The sequence below is a fragment of the Pleuronectes platessa genome, chromosome 15 (genome assembly GCF_947347685.1).
Source record: "Pleuronectes platessa chromosome 15, fPlePla1.1, whole genome shotgun sequence".
NCBI lineage: Eukaryota > Metazoa > Chordata > Actinopteri > Pleuronectiformes > Pleuronectidae > Pleuronectes > Pleuronectes platessa.
In genome coordinates, this window is record NC_070640.1 from 16,130,676 (window position 1) to 16,148,003 (window position 17,328).

General features: G+C 42.9%; 1 protein-coding gene across 1 annotated transcript in view; it reads left to right on the forward strand.

Moving 5' to 3' along the window:
* The window catches only part of LOC128457597 (roundabout homolog 1), an 82,125-nt gene that overhangs the window by 27,474 nt on the left and 37,323 nt on the right, over positions 1–17,328 (forward strand). The gene's annotated exons all lie outside the window — the stretch shown is intronic.

Sequence of the window (17,328 nt, forward strand, 5' to 3'; positions counted from 1 at the left end):
AAAGATCTATGTTCTGCATCATAGGTGTACAGTGCCTTTTCCCTGTTTTTACTATTATTACATTACATGGCATTTAGCTGACGCTTTTTGTCCAATGCGACTTACATTTTAGTACACTCAACATTTATGAGGGGGCACTTAGGGGTTCAGTATCTTGCCAAGGACACTTCGGGATGCAGATGGGGAAGAGTGGAGTTTGAACCGGCAACCTCCGTGTTGGAGAACGCCCGCTCTACCCCCTTGGCCACACCGCCCCACTATAACACACAGACAGAAAAAACGGATCTGCCCATTTATTTAGATCCTCGCCAAAAGGTTCGAGCTTCTTCCCTGGCCCATAGAAATGTCTCCTAACTTCGTCAAGGAAAACAGAAAGAATCTGCTGAATCTAGCTTTATATCTGTTAATAAACTGTCAGACATTGTAAATCATCTTTGCTGTTGTAGTTTCTTCTACTTTACTACTACGCGGAAGTTGCTGACGAGGAGAAATGGGACAAGAGGGAAAAAGGAGGAGACGGGGGGGAGGGGGGGGGGGGGGGGGGAATCAACAGATCTGTCTGTTAAAGACAGACTTTTGTGTATAGCGCGCTCCTCTGTGCCTTTATGTGGGTGACATTATGCATGTGATTAGGTATCTCTCTATTTTTATTCTGCATTCCATTTGCTTCAAATCACGTCGGGCACCATTTCTTTGTGGTTAATGTATTCAGTTCCGGATTGTTGACGGGGAGATATTGTGTAGCTCGCCCCATTTCCCAGCTCCACACTAAATCTTTCTCCTCTGCGCTGGTTGCATTTCCCTGCAGCCGCGGAGCTGTTATAAAGACAGACTTTATCTATTTCCGATAAAACTCCACGGATGTTGTGTCGGGTTACTCTGATGTCATACGCATTTCATTCACTCGTTTGCTGATCTGTAACATGACAAGAGAAACTCCTCCGAAAGGCCAAATAGCCAGCACTTATACGCTTTGCTGAAGAAGTGCTTCTAACAACTGAGATTAATTAAGAGGGAAATGTCGTCACCATGTCACAATTTGCAAAACAACTGTACTGACATAAACTATGATACGCTTTAGTGTGCCTTGTATTCTACTTGGGAGTTTGTCACAAGGCTCACAGCGTGGTTGAGTAATCCGGCTGTCACGGAGAGAAGAGGCATGCTTTAGCGTTTTGGATGATATTAGCCTTATCCATCCTCAATCTGTCATTCAGTAAAGCCACACTCAACAGCATCCACCGCCAGCCATATCTGTGCTCAGGGTTAATGCTGTTTTTCCCCAGTGGTTAAAGGTTGTGTTGCTTTTTCATTTCAGCCTCACGTTAGTTTTCATTTGCCCAAGCTCTCGGCCGGGTTTCCCAGAGTGTCTGCTTTGTGTGGTATCTTATCAGCGCATAAAAGTTAGAGTCCCTCCAGGGCGTAAAAATGAAAAATGATCACTCACCCTGATGTACGCTGTGTAATTGTCGTACCATGATTTATTGTGTGCGTTAGAGTTTATGATATAGATGCCAACTTTTTAGGACTGTCATTAAGCTAATCAAGATTCTTATGTGATGTAACACAGACAAACACTTTTACTTTGTCACTGCCAACCATAGTCAAATACTCTAAATGAAAACCAGACAGCCAAATTGCAGTGCAGTTAAATTATACTCAGTGTTTATTGTTTGTTTTGAAACAGTGTTGAAGCGATTCACTGTAGTGAATGGGATCTTTTCACCACCACTCAGTTTGGCTCTCTTGCCACATCCACCACAGCACAGGGCCTCATTCACCTCAGGATTTAAACTTTCTTTAAAATGGCCAGTATCAAACCAAGACACCCACCAGCTGACTTTGAGACTGAACACAGATGCTGATTCAAGACCTGAAAGTGAAAGTTAACTTTCACCATTTGCAACATTGAATTTTCAGTCATCTGGAATTAACACTGGACCTTGTGTCTTTTTCACCTGTTCATCGACTCCGACCTCTGCTCCTCTGTCACTGTCAGCACTACGTCACCTGACTTTATATTTTGTTCCTGTCCTGATTACTACAGCTTCCAGATTTCACTTAACAATAAAACATAAACACATCAGCACAGACGACCCATGGGCTTGTTTATCAGAAGAATTGTCACAAGCAAACATTCACCAGGGTAAATTGCATTACCAACACCAGTTTGCAGGCCACATTTCCAACTGGCTGATCATCTGTGGCACAGTGAACACAGTGCACATGTCAAAGTCCATTTAGATGCTGTTGTGGTCCTCCCTATTCAATATCTGCTGAGAACACACTCTCTGCCAGTGACATGAATTTTACAGTCCAAGTTAGTTGACTCAGCCACCCGTTTCCCAGCAGGGGATAGGCTTGCCACCTGCTGTCAATCAAACATGGACACGCCCCTCCGGCAGCTATCCCTGATTTCCGCAATAACCCATTTTATACATTTATTTCAGTGAAGATAGTGAAAATATATCCACATGTTTGGATGAAGTGTCTCGCCCTGGATAACCCTGTGGTAGGAGGCGGGGCTTAGACAAAAATCCTTCACAGTTTACACATACGTAAGCATTTGCCCTGAATTGTCGAAGGCGGTTTGAAACATTGAGGAGAGCCATGTTCAAACCGTCAATTTAATTTTTTCTTAAATTTAGAAATACATGTAACTTTAAAATCAGTTTTAATCAATGATCAGTTAACAGATAAAAAAAAACTAAAACATTGTGAAGTATCACTTTAAACAGGAGAATTCAGACAAACCATACACACATGATGAAAGCTGATGAAAGAAACATTGCAGGACATTACTTATTGTTACTTCCTAAATACTGTTTTACAACACAAAGGTGACACCATACACAACAAAGCCCTGGCACTTGGAGTCTGAGACGATAGAAGTTGTTGGTGCAGCAGCAGACATGTTGCTTTTGCAACATATTGTTGCTACTGCCTACCCCTCCACAACCAGAGATTCTGATATCTTCTCTAATAGTCTTGTAGATTGTGGAGATTTATAACATGCAGCAAGATTGAGGACAAAGAGTGAGAGAGAGAGGAGTGGTTCCTCAATGGAAAGCCGAATAATGAGAACAACAGTTCCGATGCTCTGCAACCACCCTCGTGCCTGGCTGTCAGTTCTGCATCCCCTCTTTTCTGCCATTTCCCTTCCTGCTCCTGTAGCATCGCTTCATCTCTCCCCTGTGGGGATACTTTGGAAAGAGCAGACAGGTTTGTGATGGAGCTGCTGTTGTTGAAGCCGCTCGCTGAAAGCTTTGGTGACCAGTGATGTTTTGCCCATTATAACACTGTCATGCACGCGATGTGTGTACAAATTGCCCTTGTGCACTGTATGTGTCTTTACCAGGCCCAGAGGCAGACAGTGAACCAAGGGTGTGTCTGAATCCAGTCCTGTCCTTAAAAATATGTGGTATTTTTAGTTTTTCTTCTTTTACTTTTGTTCCACATGTTGCAAAAGCTCAAATTATTTGAATTTTGTTATTTTTATTAGTACCTGAAAAATAACTGAATAGCGACAACCACTGTGGCTGAACTTGACATTTCTCACGGCGCTGCCACTTTAAGCGTCTGTGCTTTTTTCCCTACCCTTTATCTTTCAATCAAAAGCCTTTTGTGATGTTGACATTGCAGAATTCAAATAGGCAATTTCAATATTTTTCCAATTAACCGTGTTGCTATGTGTGGAGGTAGTAATAATACGTATTCACAATCTCTTTGTTTGCTGAGGTGGCAGCTTCCTTGCACAGCCACAAACTAAATTTCCCCTTTTTTCTCTCATAAAGGCCAATTTTCAAGGTCTCAGTTTTTATTATGTGCGACAGAGACGAGTGAGGGCCATCTTCCGTCTACCACAGCTTAACATTCGAGTACGTACAAGCCCCATTACTGTAGATGTTTACAGGCACTCTTTCCGTTTAATTCCTTCTTTCAAATATATTAAAGCATATTGTCTTCAAATGCTGCATAATATGAAAAGATGGAATATTTCATTACGCAGAGCTCTGCCAATAACACCCGCCTTTTTTTCTAACCTCTCTCAATCTGTGTTTTGTTTCTCGGTGGAAAAACTCCCTTTGCTGTTTCTCCCAGACTTGTCAAGGCTATTGCAGAGATATAACAAAAGGAGCGCAAAGGCAGACGGTGTGAAATGAGCAACTGGGAGCCGACGGGGGAAGATAAAGCCGAGAGGTGTAGGAAAACCAAGAGACACTGAAGAGGGACTGTAGATAATTAAAAAGGATCTTCAGAGTGATATAGTAGCTCTTAGCACCAGGACTTCATATTCTTCATGTTCATTTACACACCTTTAGATGCCCGTCTCACGCACCTCGGCCAGAGACATAAATCTGTGTCTCCACCCCGCCCGTACCTTTAAGCTGAGTTATGCAAAGCACGTCTGGATTTTAACAGCAATCTACTGGCAATTCATCACAATCAAGCGTGAAAAATGTGCTATTATTCAGCCGCGATTATTTATTTATTTCTTTGTTGTTTAATATAACACCCTGCGTTTCTTGGAAAATAATGCAATGTAGGTTTTATTGTCACATTGAAAAATGTGTATGGTACAAGTGCCACTGGTTACTCCTGGAATCTGGTGGTGTTGCCCTGCTGTAACTCTATTAGTATCTATGGTGACACCAGTGCACGTGCACAGCCAATGAAAGCTCACAGCTCGTCTGTCAGGCTGATTTCATTGTAATATGTGTTGGTAGTAAAAAATGGCAGGGGACTTGGCTAATGTTGTCTAAACAGCGAACACAATCGATCAGGCTTCTTTCTAGTGGCCTAATTTACTTCTACAGATCAATGAATGTCATGCATAACTTTGAACACTTCCCCCCCGCAGTGATGAAATGGTGCTAATGGCGCTCTCCCTGTTCCTGGTGCTTGCGATCATGGCAGCTCTGTCACGGGTCTCTGAGGTCAGAGGGAGGGACAGCTGAACCTAATGTTTGACAACCTGTCAGCAACTGTCAGCAGCCCTGTGTGTCTCTGTGTGTGGGTGTGTCTGTGTGTGTGTGTGTGTGTGTGTGTGTGTGAGAGTAAGAGAGAGAGAGAGAAAGAGAGAGAGAGAGTCAAAGAGTGGAAGATGAGACAAAAACCATCTGTTAATAAGTGAAATGTCTGTCAGCACTACCACCACCACTCGTATTCTTGGTTCATTGTACATTTTCCGCCTGCCTGTATGTGGCTGACATATTGTATATCAGGAACAGTTGATCTTGCCAGCTTCACACTTGTGAGTAAAGGGACTTAAGGAAGTGCAGCGTCAAATTTGGTGCGATTTGGACGGATACGAATATTAATAAACCTCGAAACCAGTGCTCTACTTCAGATGTGGTTGTGACTCTGAGATAAAAGTGAAATTGTTGATCACCACACAATGACGTTGAGTTTCACTGAACTCTGTCTACACAGGTGAACAGCTCTCTGTGCGGCAGCAGTGGTGCAGCTCTTTGTTTGTCTGTGGACTGAGCAGCTTTTCTATAGCTTAGCCATGGCTCAACTACTGCAGATCAATTTGAAAAGTTTTGGAAAGAAAACTGCAACCAGCAGGTCAAGCAAACCCCCCCAAACAGACAGGTGGAGACAGGTTCCATTGTCCAAATAACAAAAATCATAATGCTATTCATCTAATCTAGGATTTAAAAAATGTCTCATTTCTGTGTAAATAGGGAATCAAAATGCTCAAATGGTGAATAACTGCTTCCCTCTCAATGACCCTACTCACACACCATGAATGCAATTGTAACAGCATGTCACAAATTGATTTCTATGGTAATCTTGCATGTAGGCATGTCAGCCAGTTCTAGGTTTTCATTGTCTCAAGCTCTCATTTCATTTTAGACCCAGTCACTCCACCCTGCCCAGTTTCCTCCCGGCTGTCCGCTCCACCTCTGCACACAGCAGCTCCCATTCACCTCAGCATCCCTCTGTATATATGCTGTACCTCCCTGTGTTCACTCACCAGTTGTCAGATTTTGTTAATGTTCATTGCCAAACCCTACAAACCTTAGTTTTTAATCAATGCTCGATTCCTGTTTCTTGTTTTGAAAATTCCACTTTCCACTTCATACCCGCCGCCTTTCACTCTGGCAATTTTGTTTCTCAGAAAGTGACATCTACGCGTGACAGATTTACAGACTGATTATAAGGATGTGTGAACTATACATTCCTTTATGTGTCCCAGCACATATAGCAGAGCTGGCTAATTATACGTCCACCAAATTCTTCTGAAGTAAGACTAGTGAGGCAGGATTTGCGCTGATAATTGGATTGATCAGGGACTTGGATTCATTGCAAATCTAATCTAATTCTGTAGACATTTAAAAGCCACAAACTTAAGACTTGCATGCACACACTCATGAAAATCCCTGCGCAACATTACCTGCCTATCTCTTTTACCGCCTGCGGAATTTTGGGGGTAAAAGCCCTTTTCACATCTCCCATGAGAAACGTCTTGCTAAAGGTCTTGCACCAAAATGTCGACAGGCAGTAAAACATACCCACCCACATATCACAGACAGACTCAAGCTCATATTTTTTTTTTCCGGTCCACTCCCTACTTCGAGTGTGAGATGCCTCCTGAGATGAGTGGTTGTTTAATTGACAGCCGGCTCACTAACTGGTTCCCCTCACTGACAGATAAGGACGTTTTTCCTACAGTAATAGCCATCAGACACCTGCACATCTTGTCAGTTTTGCCTTGAAGTTTGTTGACAGCGTGTGCAGACACAGCGAGTGTGATGTCGGAGCACTGTCAGTCTGATGTCTTATATACTCGCAGTCACCTATTCTCGAGCACTCATGCAAAGTGCCATTTAAAAATAGACTGTATGGCACGGCCATGTGGTGTTTTTGTTGGCATGCGTTCCTTTCAGCATGTGCACCTCTAAAAAAACATCGGCAGGAAAGCACTTCAGGGACAGACTGAGACATTATATCTGATTTAATTACGGCTTCTCATATATTATTTTCATGCATTTATTTTCTCGTAGCTTTGCAAGCTTCGTTATTTTTTGCTTTTTCTGTTTATCTAAATTGCACAGTGTACATTTGAGTTATCATTTTAATAAGCTTATGTGCAGTGCATACACTTTACATTCCCAAGAACTGATATCAAATGTATTGTACACAGACAAAGAATTGTAAATGTTTGGATTAGGACACTTGTGCCTCATCTCGTCTTTGTATATTTTCTCTCTCTGGGTTTTGTGTGTTTGAGTAGACCTTGGTCCTGGGTCTGTCTCTCTCCAGCCTCTCGATCTGCTGCTCCTCTGTTGGCATTGATTATCTCAGACCTGAGGTATCATGTGTGCTTGTGTGTGTGTGTGTGTGCGCGTGTGTGTGTGCACTCTCACATGTGTATGTGTTCTACCGTCTGCATAGTCTGGCTGAATACTGAGAAAGTATATATCTCTAGAGGTCCCTGATAGAATGGATACTGTGGCCCGCCTCACATTGCCATGGGGGATGGAGGGAGAGTTGGGTATGTGAGGAGGGATGGAGTGGAAGAAATAGGGGAGAGGGCCAAGGATGAGAGTATCCTCTTCTTACCAGCAGATATGAATGAAATCCTATCTGTTTGATTAGCCCTTTGACTCCACTGATAACAAATGCTTCTAGTTAAAGCTAATTGAATTATGTCTCCTCCGGCGATATCAGGCAGAACGCTGTGACGTGTTGAATGTGGAATATTTGGAACCACTAAATTAAAGGGTCACTTGACCCAAGTAAAATAAGATATTCCTCACCTACTGTGGTATCTATCCATGCAGACGGTTTTGGTTTTATATGCTCATGTTTGGAATTTATCCATCTTTCAGAATTTTGCCTCTACCCCATTACAATGGAGGTGAATGGAATTCTGTACGTGGAGTGAAAGCACTTAAACATATTTTGTCTGTTTTCTATAATAGTTCTCTCATTGTTTCTCATCTAGGGATTATTAGGATGAACCGGTTTCCAAAGTTTGCTGCTGCTGATCGTTCCACTTTCCCTTTGCCTCTGTGAAACTCTCTTTCTCGTGAGGGTTTTTTAAATGCTTTATGAGATTGCCCGTGTTGTTATTGGCAACACAAGTTCCACCCTTCAAAACTTAACCTATACATTGTTTTACTTGTGAGATTAAGCGTGAAACATCGCAGAATTGCTGATATTTTATCTCGCTCTGGCAAATGCTGCTCAGAAGTCACCTCGTCTTTGCCCATGTGAAGCATCACAGAGTCTGCTGTTATATCTGGGTGAAACTAATAGACTTTAAAGATGTCATATCGGAATGGTAATTAGTTTTGCGCCCTCACCAATGCCTGATCCATTTTTCTTATCACAGGTATTTCAGACGCTGGCATCTCTAGGGATTATTATTTTACGAGAAAGTAGGTCCCATAAAAACACATTCAAGACAAAGTTGATGGATTATCCAGAGTAAAGAGACCTCTCACACCCTTTGTGACTTTGTCATTGAACACCACAAACACAATTCCAATCACCTCCATTGGAATAGGTTGGCAGAAAAATCTTGGAGAAACTGGGCAAATAGAACCAAAACTATGACTACACATCATCACTAGAATGAGAACATTGTCTGTAATTTGAGTCAATTTGCTCTCCCAGAGAGCTAAAACAGGTGAGGGTGGTCGCTGAAAGACTTTACAGTTTAATCCTCCCTTATATGCAGGAGCACACATCTAACCACACTGCGTCCTCCCAGAGTTTGTGTGTTTGTGGAGCAACAGCAAAGCAAGATGGCTCTACAGTACCAAATTGCTTCTGGGGAGGGGGAAGTGAACGAAGCTTCACACTCCCATGAACACGCAGCAGGGGGATGCGCTGTACATTGTTTACAGTACACACAGTTTGCCATGTTTAATAGCCCCCCCGCCCTCACTCCCATTTGCTTTCCGATCAGGAAGACAAGCTCACAAACACCGGGACTTCCAACAGCCCCATGTTAGTCAGTACGCTTCAATGGATGCTAATCACATGGGGCTACCTTCAGCAGAGACACCTACTGGGTCTAATCAGGGGTTTCAGTCCCAGTAAACCTAACTGTTCCTTTCCGTCTTAAATAACCGTAAAGACTAGCGAGAAGGTTTTGTACGAAGGCCTCCCACTTTTCACTCTTTATTCAAACCCCAGAGCAGCTGCATTTGTTATATCAAGCAGAGCGGAAATAAACTGTGCATCCAACAACAGACCCATTAATTTGGACACATACTGCCATATGTGATGGTTATTTAAATAAAAGAATAATTGAAGTCAACCATGTTTAGAAAGAAAAACCTTTGTATATACAATAGAACTCAGATGTCTTTAGTGTAGGATGTGGAGATGGTAATACCACAGGCAAGTGGAAATGACAGTCAACACTGACCTTGACTAGACCTCAATTTCCTCCTCTAAATGCACTTTTTCTCCATGGAGCCTATAGACACATGAAAGAAACTCATTCTCCACCGTCTGCGAAGGACGACTTTTCATTTTGAGCACACAATGTCATGGAGTGTCCTCCCAGAAAAAAGGTTATTCCTATCCCTAACTGCCCTCGTTCTCATCTCTTCCTATGTGGATCCAGACAGTCTACTAAGAGGGAGACAGCTGGACGGATTACAGCGAGCTAATTATAAGCTATCTATCCATAATTGCTGCGGATTACGCTATTATTCATGCGGGGCTTAGCCAGACAAAATGCCTTAAACGCCATCACATTACGTAGCACATATTGCTGCTTGCTATTCACTATTTATACAGCTGAAACTGAATACCGCATTTAGCCTTGGAAAGAGTAGAGACTAACCAAACTCTACTATCCAAGTACAGCTCTCTTCCTTTTTTTTTTGTCTGTAACACATCATTGATGACTCCATTAGCTTTGTGCACTGAGGGTATTGTTGGACAGAAATGAGGAAACGGCATGTTCCATTCAGGTAACAGATCAATCAGTGCAACTAATTCGAGGAGGAGAGCGAGATTTGGCTTCTTGGCTGGCCTTAGGATGATGGACAGACAAGTTAGTGGAGGAAATCCGCTGAGCAAATAGCAGAGCTTCAACTGCCTCATCAAACTCTTGTGCCTCCACCCACTCACCTTCTTTATATATGTAATACTAATCGAATTGATTATGTGACTGTAAGGAAATTGTAAAATGTCATCTTGGAAATCTGCTTCCTCCTCTTCATTAATTCTCCCCAGTCAGGCGAGAAATTGTCTACGAGGAAGTGGATCAATGGTCGACAGCACGAGACAAGTTGCAAAGAGCAGCTGAGGGCAGGTGTCAAAGCGCAGCCACATGTTCATGTAGCCCAGCTGATTTTATTTCACAGCCAGATGTGATGTTCGGCTCTTGATCCCTTGAGCCCATGAGCCCTGTACTGTAATTCCCTCATGGGAGTGTTTCATCTAACAGCATGCTAAGCATTGAGTAACATATCAAAGAATATTATCCATCTCCAGACCTAATATGGACTGAGCAAACAAGATAAACGTCTGCCACCTATTCTCACAACCAAAAACTCTCAATAGACGTATGTATGCCATACACTGTTTATAAAGATGGTCAATGCATCTGCACCTTCTCCCTTTCAAGGACAGGGCCAAGTGCCACTGGTCCTATCTGATATCTGATTGGCCCCAGAAGTGTCAGTAGTCTAACTGCACAAAAAATATTTTTTTTATTTCCTAAGCATTTTGAAGAACACAATGAACCTTGCTCAAAGCTTTAGAGCTAACAGTAAACAAAGAATGACTTAAATGTGAACGTTGCAGATCCGGAATTGTACAAAGATCTTGGACATACAATCGGCCCCTCTAGGTAAATTGTGGACCCTGATTTAGATAATTCCTAGACCTGCCACTGCTTCCACAATTGGAAATGAAGCCAAAATATAGCAGATATGCTTCCATTTTACAATAATGGCATCTTTTAGAGTAATAGCACAGTGGTAGGGAAATCCAGCTTTATCAAACACTCGCATTGAGATTTTACCCCATTTTATCAAATATTTAGACCAAACTTACTGTGGAAAAGAACCCTTGATCAATGTCATACCTTAAATGACAAAAAAAAAAAACTTTGAGAGAAATGTATTTGACATGTATTTTGACTTGTTAGTTTGCTCTGTGTTACCATCTACAAACATGGAGGAGGCGGATGTTATGACCTATACTGTAGCCAACCACCAGGGGGCAATTAAAACGCTCTGGCTTAACTTTTTGGGGGTCGGCCATTTTTATATACAGTCTACGAGGTTGGCCAGGGTCATGCATCTTGTAATGTGTGTGTCCACATTCTTTAATATTCATAAGATCCATTAGAAGCAAATGAGCGTCAAGGTGAATATTCTACGAGCATGGTGCGAGTGGTTGAACGTCCTGCAGCCCATCTCCCTCTCTCTCTGTTGCCAGATTAACAGAATGCTATTTCTCAACCTAGCTGGTTTAAAAAAATAATAATCTGTTTAACAATATGTTCACTTTGCCTCCTCCCACCTCCCTGCCCGTCAGAGCAGCTGTCTCCGTGCATGTGGTGCAGCAAGCCAACCTGAACGTTTTCTTTGCACTGCTGCTAAAACCAATTAAATTTACGGCAAAGAAATCACCTGATTATAGAAGCTGCTCGGTCCCCTCCCAGCCCCTTCTTTCCCTCTGGGCTGCACAGTACACTTGAGCGTGCATCTGTGTATGCGCGCCACCGAAGGCAACGTTGAGCGCCGATCAGGTGGCAGCGTGACATACTTTTGGCTCGTGCGTGTGCCTGTCTGTTTGCTTACCCATATGGGCGCAGCACTAATTAAATCCAGCGGCTCAGCCATTCACACCACTGGCTGCTTGGCAGTGAGCAAAAAAAAAAAGGTCTGTTGGTGTTCTGTCAGGTAATATGACAGACGCAGCAGGGAGAGTTTATGTGCGTGTGTGTTAATGTCTGTGAGAGACAAGGGGCTGTGATCAAGGCTGTACAGTGAGTTTTTGTGAGCAAGATTGAGACGGGGAGGGACCTGGCCTGCAGAGAAAGAAATATTAATTCTAGGATTAAAATTAGTCGATGGGGAAAGTCAAATTGTCTGTTGATGATGTAGACATCTGTGTAGGAGGTTAATAGCAGAGGAGACGTCATGTCAATCGAGGCCTCCTCACCCAGCCGACCCTGCTGGGGTCAGACAGGCGGGCTGCTCCAGAAGTGGGTGTCTCTCTCAGCAATTTCCAGGCCTTATCAAGACAAAACGATATAGACGTGTGCCTCCCCTCGTCCCTGAACCCATCGTTCCCCGTTGCTTTCTCCCAGTCCCTCCCAGCGGAATCTTATTATTGGGTTCTGAATAACCCAATTTTTTGGCGCATTTGCCAGTAATTTCACAGCAAATGTGTCGAGGTTCCTTAAACATTGTGTGTGACAGTACGCTTGATTGGTCCTGGTGCTTGTGGGGGCTGCTAATGTGTTGGTTTTCTGGTGCTGTGTTAACTGGATAAAGATTTATAGGGGGGGCAGGCCAGCGTGTATTCCGTGTTCCACACAACAGATAGGTAAGCAAATGGAAATTGGATCCATTTGTCACTGCCCAGCTTTGCATGGAATGCCACGTTTACCTGTGGAGCGCCGAGGCCCAACAGGGAGGTGACGGTTCGTCCCCGCCAGTCTCTTATCGGCTCCCCTGTCACACTTGTCTTTGTGAGCCTGCTCCAGCTCCCTGCAAACACAACTACCGACTCAATCCTCCACCGAAGGAGAGAACAAGGCAAAAGAGCCTTACCTCTGTTTGATTTCCTGTTCACACCTTTTTAGGATAAAATACTTATCACATGGTGAGTGGATCTTGCTTTAATTAAAAGCTAATTGAAGCTCGTGAGGACGACTGCATCCTGAAAAAGAAAAATCAGACAGTGGAATCAAATTAGTTTTTGAACAGATAATTAAGGTCATATTGTAATTTAAGAATTTGTGGTCTTTTATAAGTGCACACTACTCGACATTATGATTTCTCTTCTTTCTAATAAACCTCAGTCAGGTTACACAATAAAGGTTACACATATTACACATATTTTATTAAATAAAATGTAACCATTAAAAAATAAATAGGAAAACAATCCACTCCTCTAAGGGGGTTTTATTATTGCAAAATAAGTAGCCCATTGTGTTATTAGGGACAAATTAACCAGGTTAAGACAATAATCTGCATAAGACACTGCCTTGTAAATTGCATTTTGTGATTAGCTTAACGTGAATAAGGTCATACTAGGAATAAGCTTTAATCATATTAAGATGTGTGGAGTATTCCGACCATAGTCGTATGATGTAGACATAAATTATTTAATTATGTAAATATATATCGTAATCACATTACAGCGTTAGACAGCAGTTACAAGGTTTTGAGTACAAACAAGTAGTGGGATGTTATGTACTGTATATTTTAGTAATATCAGAATATGCTCTGTAAACAGAAATATGACTGTAATATTCTATTAGCAACTCAAATACAATCATAATCTAAATTAGGTCAACAGTCAAATTAGTATCAACTGCGAATGTAGTCACTGACACAGTTTTGAAAAATGATAGGACTCATTAAAAGTAGTATGCAGCTCCAGGACAACCTGATATGGTGAGTACTCTCTTTCCCCACGTTGCCTGTCAGTTTAATTCAAACAATGTGCCCCGAATACTTAATAAATATATAACAAAATAAAAAAAGAAAGTGAAACTCCAGAGACGTGGGTTTGAGTCCCACTTGTGGTGAGGTTTAGGCAACAAAGCACTTTGCTTTAGGTTTCGCGAAAGAACTGCGGTTTCAGTTTAATGGTAAAATAAACATGTGCTCCACGTTCATGTTGAATATTCCAAGCTATAACCCAGACTGTTATCATTCCCTAACTTCCCCTATCCAAGTGCTTGGAGTTATCTAAACTTACAGTCACCATAAGGCTCTGGCATTTTGTATTTTAAGAACAAATATTGAAGGGGAATCAAAAGAAAGATGCTATCGGTGCCAGATGCTAATTAGCAGCGTTTAAACATGTTATGATAATATGGTCCAGTAATACATTTCAATTCGAGCTTATTTGTTGCTGCATATTAGCAGCATATACATGTAATCTCTAAGAGACAGGACTGTTTATTAAGCACATTTCCCCTATAATTTCCTCAGGGATACAAGTTGTGGCGCAAAAAAAAAAAATGGAGGGGAAAAAATCTCCTCATGCACAGTAAGTGCTGCGTTTACCAGAGCAACACTGGCTTCTTTGGAACACAGAGGACTTGGCTAATTATCTTGTATAGCGATAGCTTCCATGGCTGCACAGACAAAGAAAAGTCAATCTTCAGCAAGATAAAACCTAATAAAATGTGAAAACATTGCACTCATGTGACAGAACGAGCACCTGTATACTGGCATGTACAGAATTAAAAAAAATATGAGCTACAGAGTAAGCAGAATCTCTTTTGAGTCATTTGACTAAATTGTTTAGCCAGCAGTTTTTCTATTCATTTTTCTCTCGAATATTTTCATAAATAGAAGAGAAAGACGTCGAGGCAGAGACAGACTGGAAGGCACAGTGCAGTTGTGTGGTTTACTCTGGTATTCTGCTGACATGGGATCCATTAGCTGGGTTTGAGGGATGGGGGTGGAGGTGGAGTGTGCTCAACAGGACTGGGAGAGAGAAGAAAAAAAAGGGGGGGAAGCGTGGGCCTTAAAAGTCAGTGAGGCAGAGCTATTGCGTCGCTGCAAGACTTTACAGCATTTTTGAGGCAGGAGAGAAGAAAAAGAGATGGGGAGGAGCAAAGCCTCGTGAGATGGTGAGATACTGAAGCTTGGAGGAAACAAAGGAGATACGAGTAAGCACAGATTGAAGTCGGAAGACGGGAAAACACAAGGGAGAATGAAAAGTGATGAGGGTGTGCAGCACCGTACATGCAGGAGGAGAAGACAGAGGGATGAAGAGCAGAGTTGGTGGGGGGATGATTCTGCTTACTATGGAGTGGTGGAGAACCAAAGCAGCGTGGTGGAACCTTTATGAGAACAGCACAGTAGAGCTGTGTGTTCAGTGTCATTAAAGCTGATTTCCTGGACATGTCTCTTTCTGTATGTGTGAATGGAAATGTCCAAGTCAGTTGCTCTGGACATTTCCTGGAACTTTTCCCTGCCATTACACTAGTAACATGCGTGTAAGTGAGTAAATGGGCGTGTCGATGGCATTTCTAAGACAGACACAAAACTAAAAACTGGGACTTAGTCGCGTGCATATCTCCGCTAATACCCAACAGTACCCTTGTGAAGGCACATTTAAATTCACTAGATCCACATTTTTATTTGGACCTGAGCAAAATTGCACATACTAAATATCATACGCCTTAACATGGTCGAATAATCCATGCACCTATTCTCCAAAAAACCCACAGAGAGAGAGAAAAAGCAATTCTGAATCCGGCTCCTGATGTGGACCTGCAACAAACTGTTATGGGTTCTTTCTTGACCCATACTGAATATTTCCCTTAAGTTTTGTAGTCATCTGTGAGCAGTTGTTGCTGACGAGACATAACACCCTTGGCACATGTAAAAACTATAATAATGCAACTATCTCATGATGAAAAAGAGCTGCCATACAAGTAGAAGACAACTCTCTTTCACATGTCTAAAAACAGCGTAGGACATATTCAAGTGTGCACACGCCTTAAACCAAAAATTGGCAGTGATGCACACTATTGGCTTCACTTCGCTCTGCTAATCCGCTCCCATCCAGTCAGGTGAGTCATATAATGTTGCAGGCGGGCCGAGCCAGGACAGGTGTAATGCGTTTTAGCAGGTCTTACTCATGGAACGCCTCACGCTGATGACAAGGCGTCTGTGCACACACGCTTAGTGATCTTTCCTGTGGTGCCCAAATGATACCCTCCGTCTCTGTCATCACCGGAGCCTGGCACGCCAACCCGCAGGGAGTGTCATTGTCAAAGGAATCGGGGAAATGCCTGGAGGCTGGCGTCGTATTTGCGTGGAATCAAACATTGACGGATGAATGTTTTGTAGCCACAGGGCTGCAGCGGTGTTGGTGAGAGGGATTTGGAGGATGACACAGGAGGGGATGGAGAATGAGGATGACACAGCCACTGTTTAATTAGCTTTATTTTTCAATAGGCTCCGTGTTATAGCTGCGTCGACCACTTTTGCTCACTTTTCCAGCAACGTTTTCACATGCAAATGCCCACTCTTTCCCATTCGCGCCCCTGACCACAACATCAAACGGAATGAGGTATCAGAGGCAAGACGGGAGCCGATCCATCCAGTATCAATTTTTTTTTCTCTCTCTCATATAATCGTGTTTTTCTCTCTCCCTTTGCATATCAATTTTTAGCCCTCTGCAATTCCCTCCTCCCCCCCTCCATACACATCCACGGACTCTCCTCGTCAGAAAGACAAATTACCCAGTGGGCTGCTCTTTTAGCTGTGCTTCTGTACAATAATCAATTGGAGGACGAGAGAAAAGAGAAGGCTGGAGAAACGTGAAATTATTCATCAGGGCTCCTCAGTAGCACGGCTGTGGAGGTGTGGGGGATGGTGTGGGGGGGGGGGGGGGGGGGCTACCTCGTCCTCCCTGAGATAATTAGGTAGAAGACCAAAAAGCAGACATAAGGGTAAGACTGCAGGCCAACGGTGAGAGGGAGGGAGAGAAGAAAAAGAGGCAGAGATGGAGAGTGGTAGGTGCAGAGTTGGGGGGGGGGTCATTGCTTGCCTTTGCGAGCAGTTTGTTGTTATATTTGGAAATCTTGAGATGGTGTTTAGGTTGTCGTCCCAGCAACAGAGAGATACACAGGAGAGGATGGAGCGTAGACAGCTGGGGCTGGTGACGAGTGAAGGGGAAGTGCAGAGAGGAGGAGGAGGAGGAGGAGGAGGAAGAGCTTTGAGGGGAAGTTAGCTTCAGTTAAACTACTCGGGAGAAAAAGAGGGACAGTGCAACTGGAGGAAAAATGAGCCAAGCTCTGACTTGTGGCGGCTGTTTATTCAGAGACCTCTTGTTTCCTACCAATTAAAGTGGCTGGAGACTGCTTCAGCAGAATCCTCCTGGTCCCCCTCCTCCTCTGCTCAATCTGTCTTCACTCCCTTCTTCTTCTGCCCTGTTTGCTCCACGTGCATTTTGGATCATTTAAACATCTCACAATGGATAGTTGCACGTGTATTTTTACCTCCTGTCTTCATCCATGTAACATTTTCACATATACAGTTGATTTTTACATTATTGAATAAAGCTTGTACTAAATCAATCCTAAATGTGTTTATCTTGTGATAATTAAGTGTATTACCTAAAAGAGCGGGCATTTACTCTGCT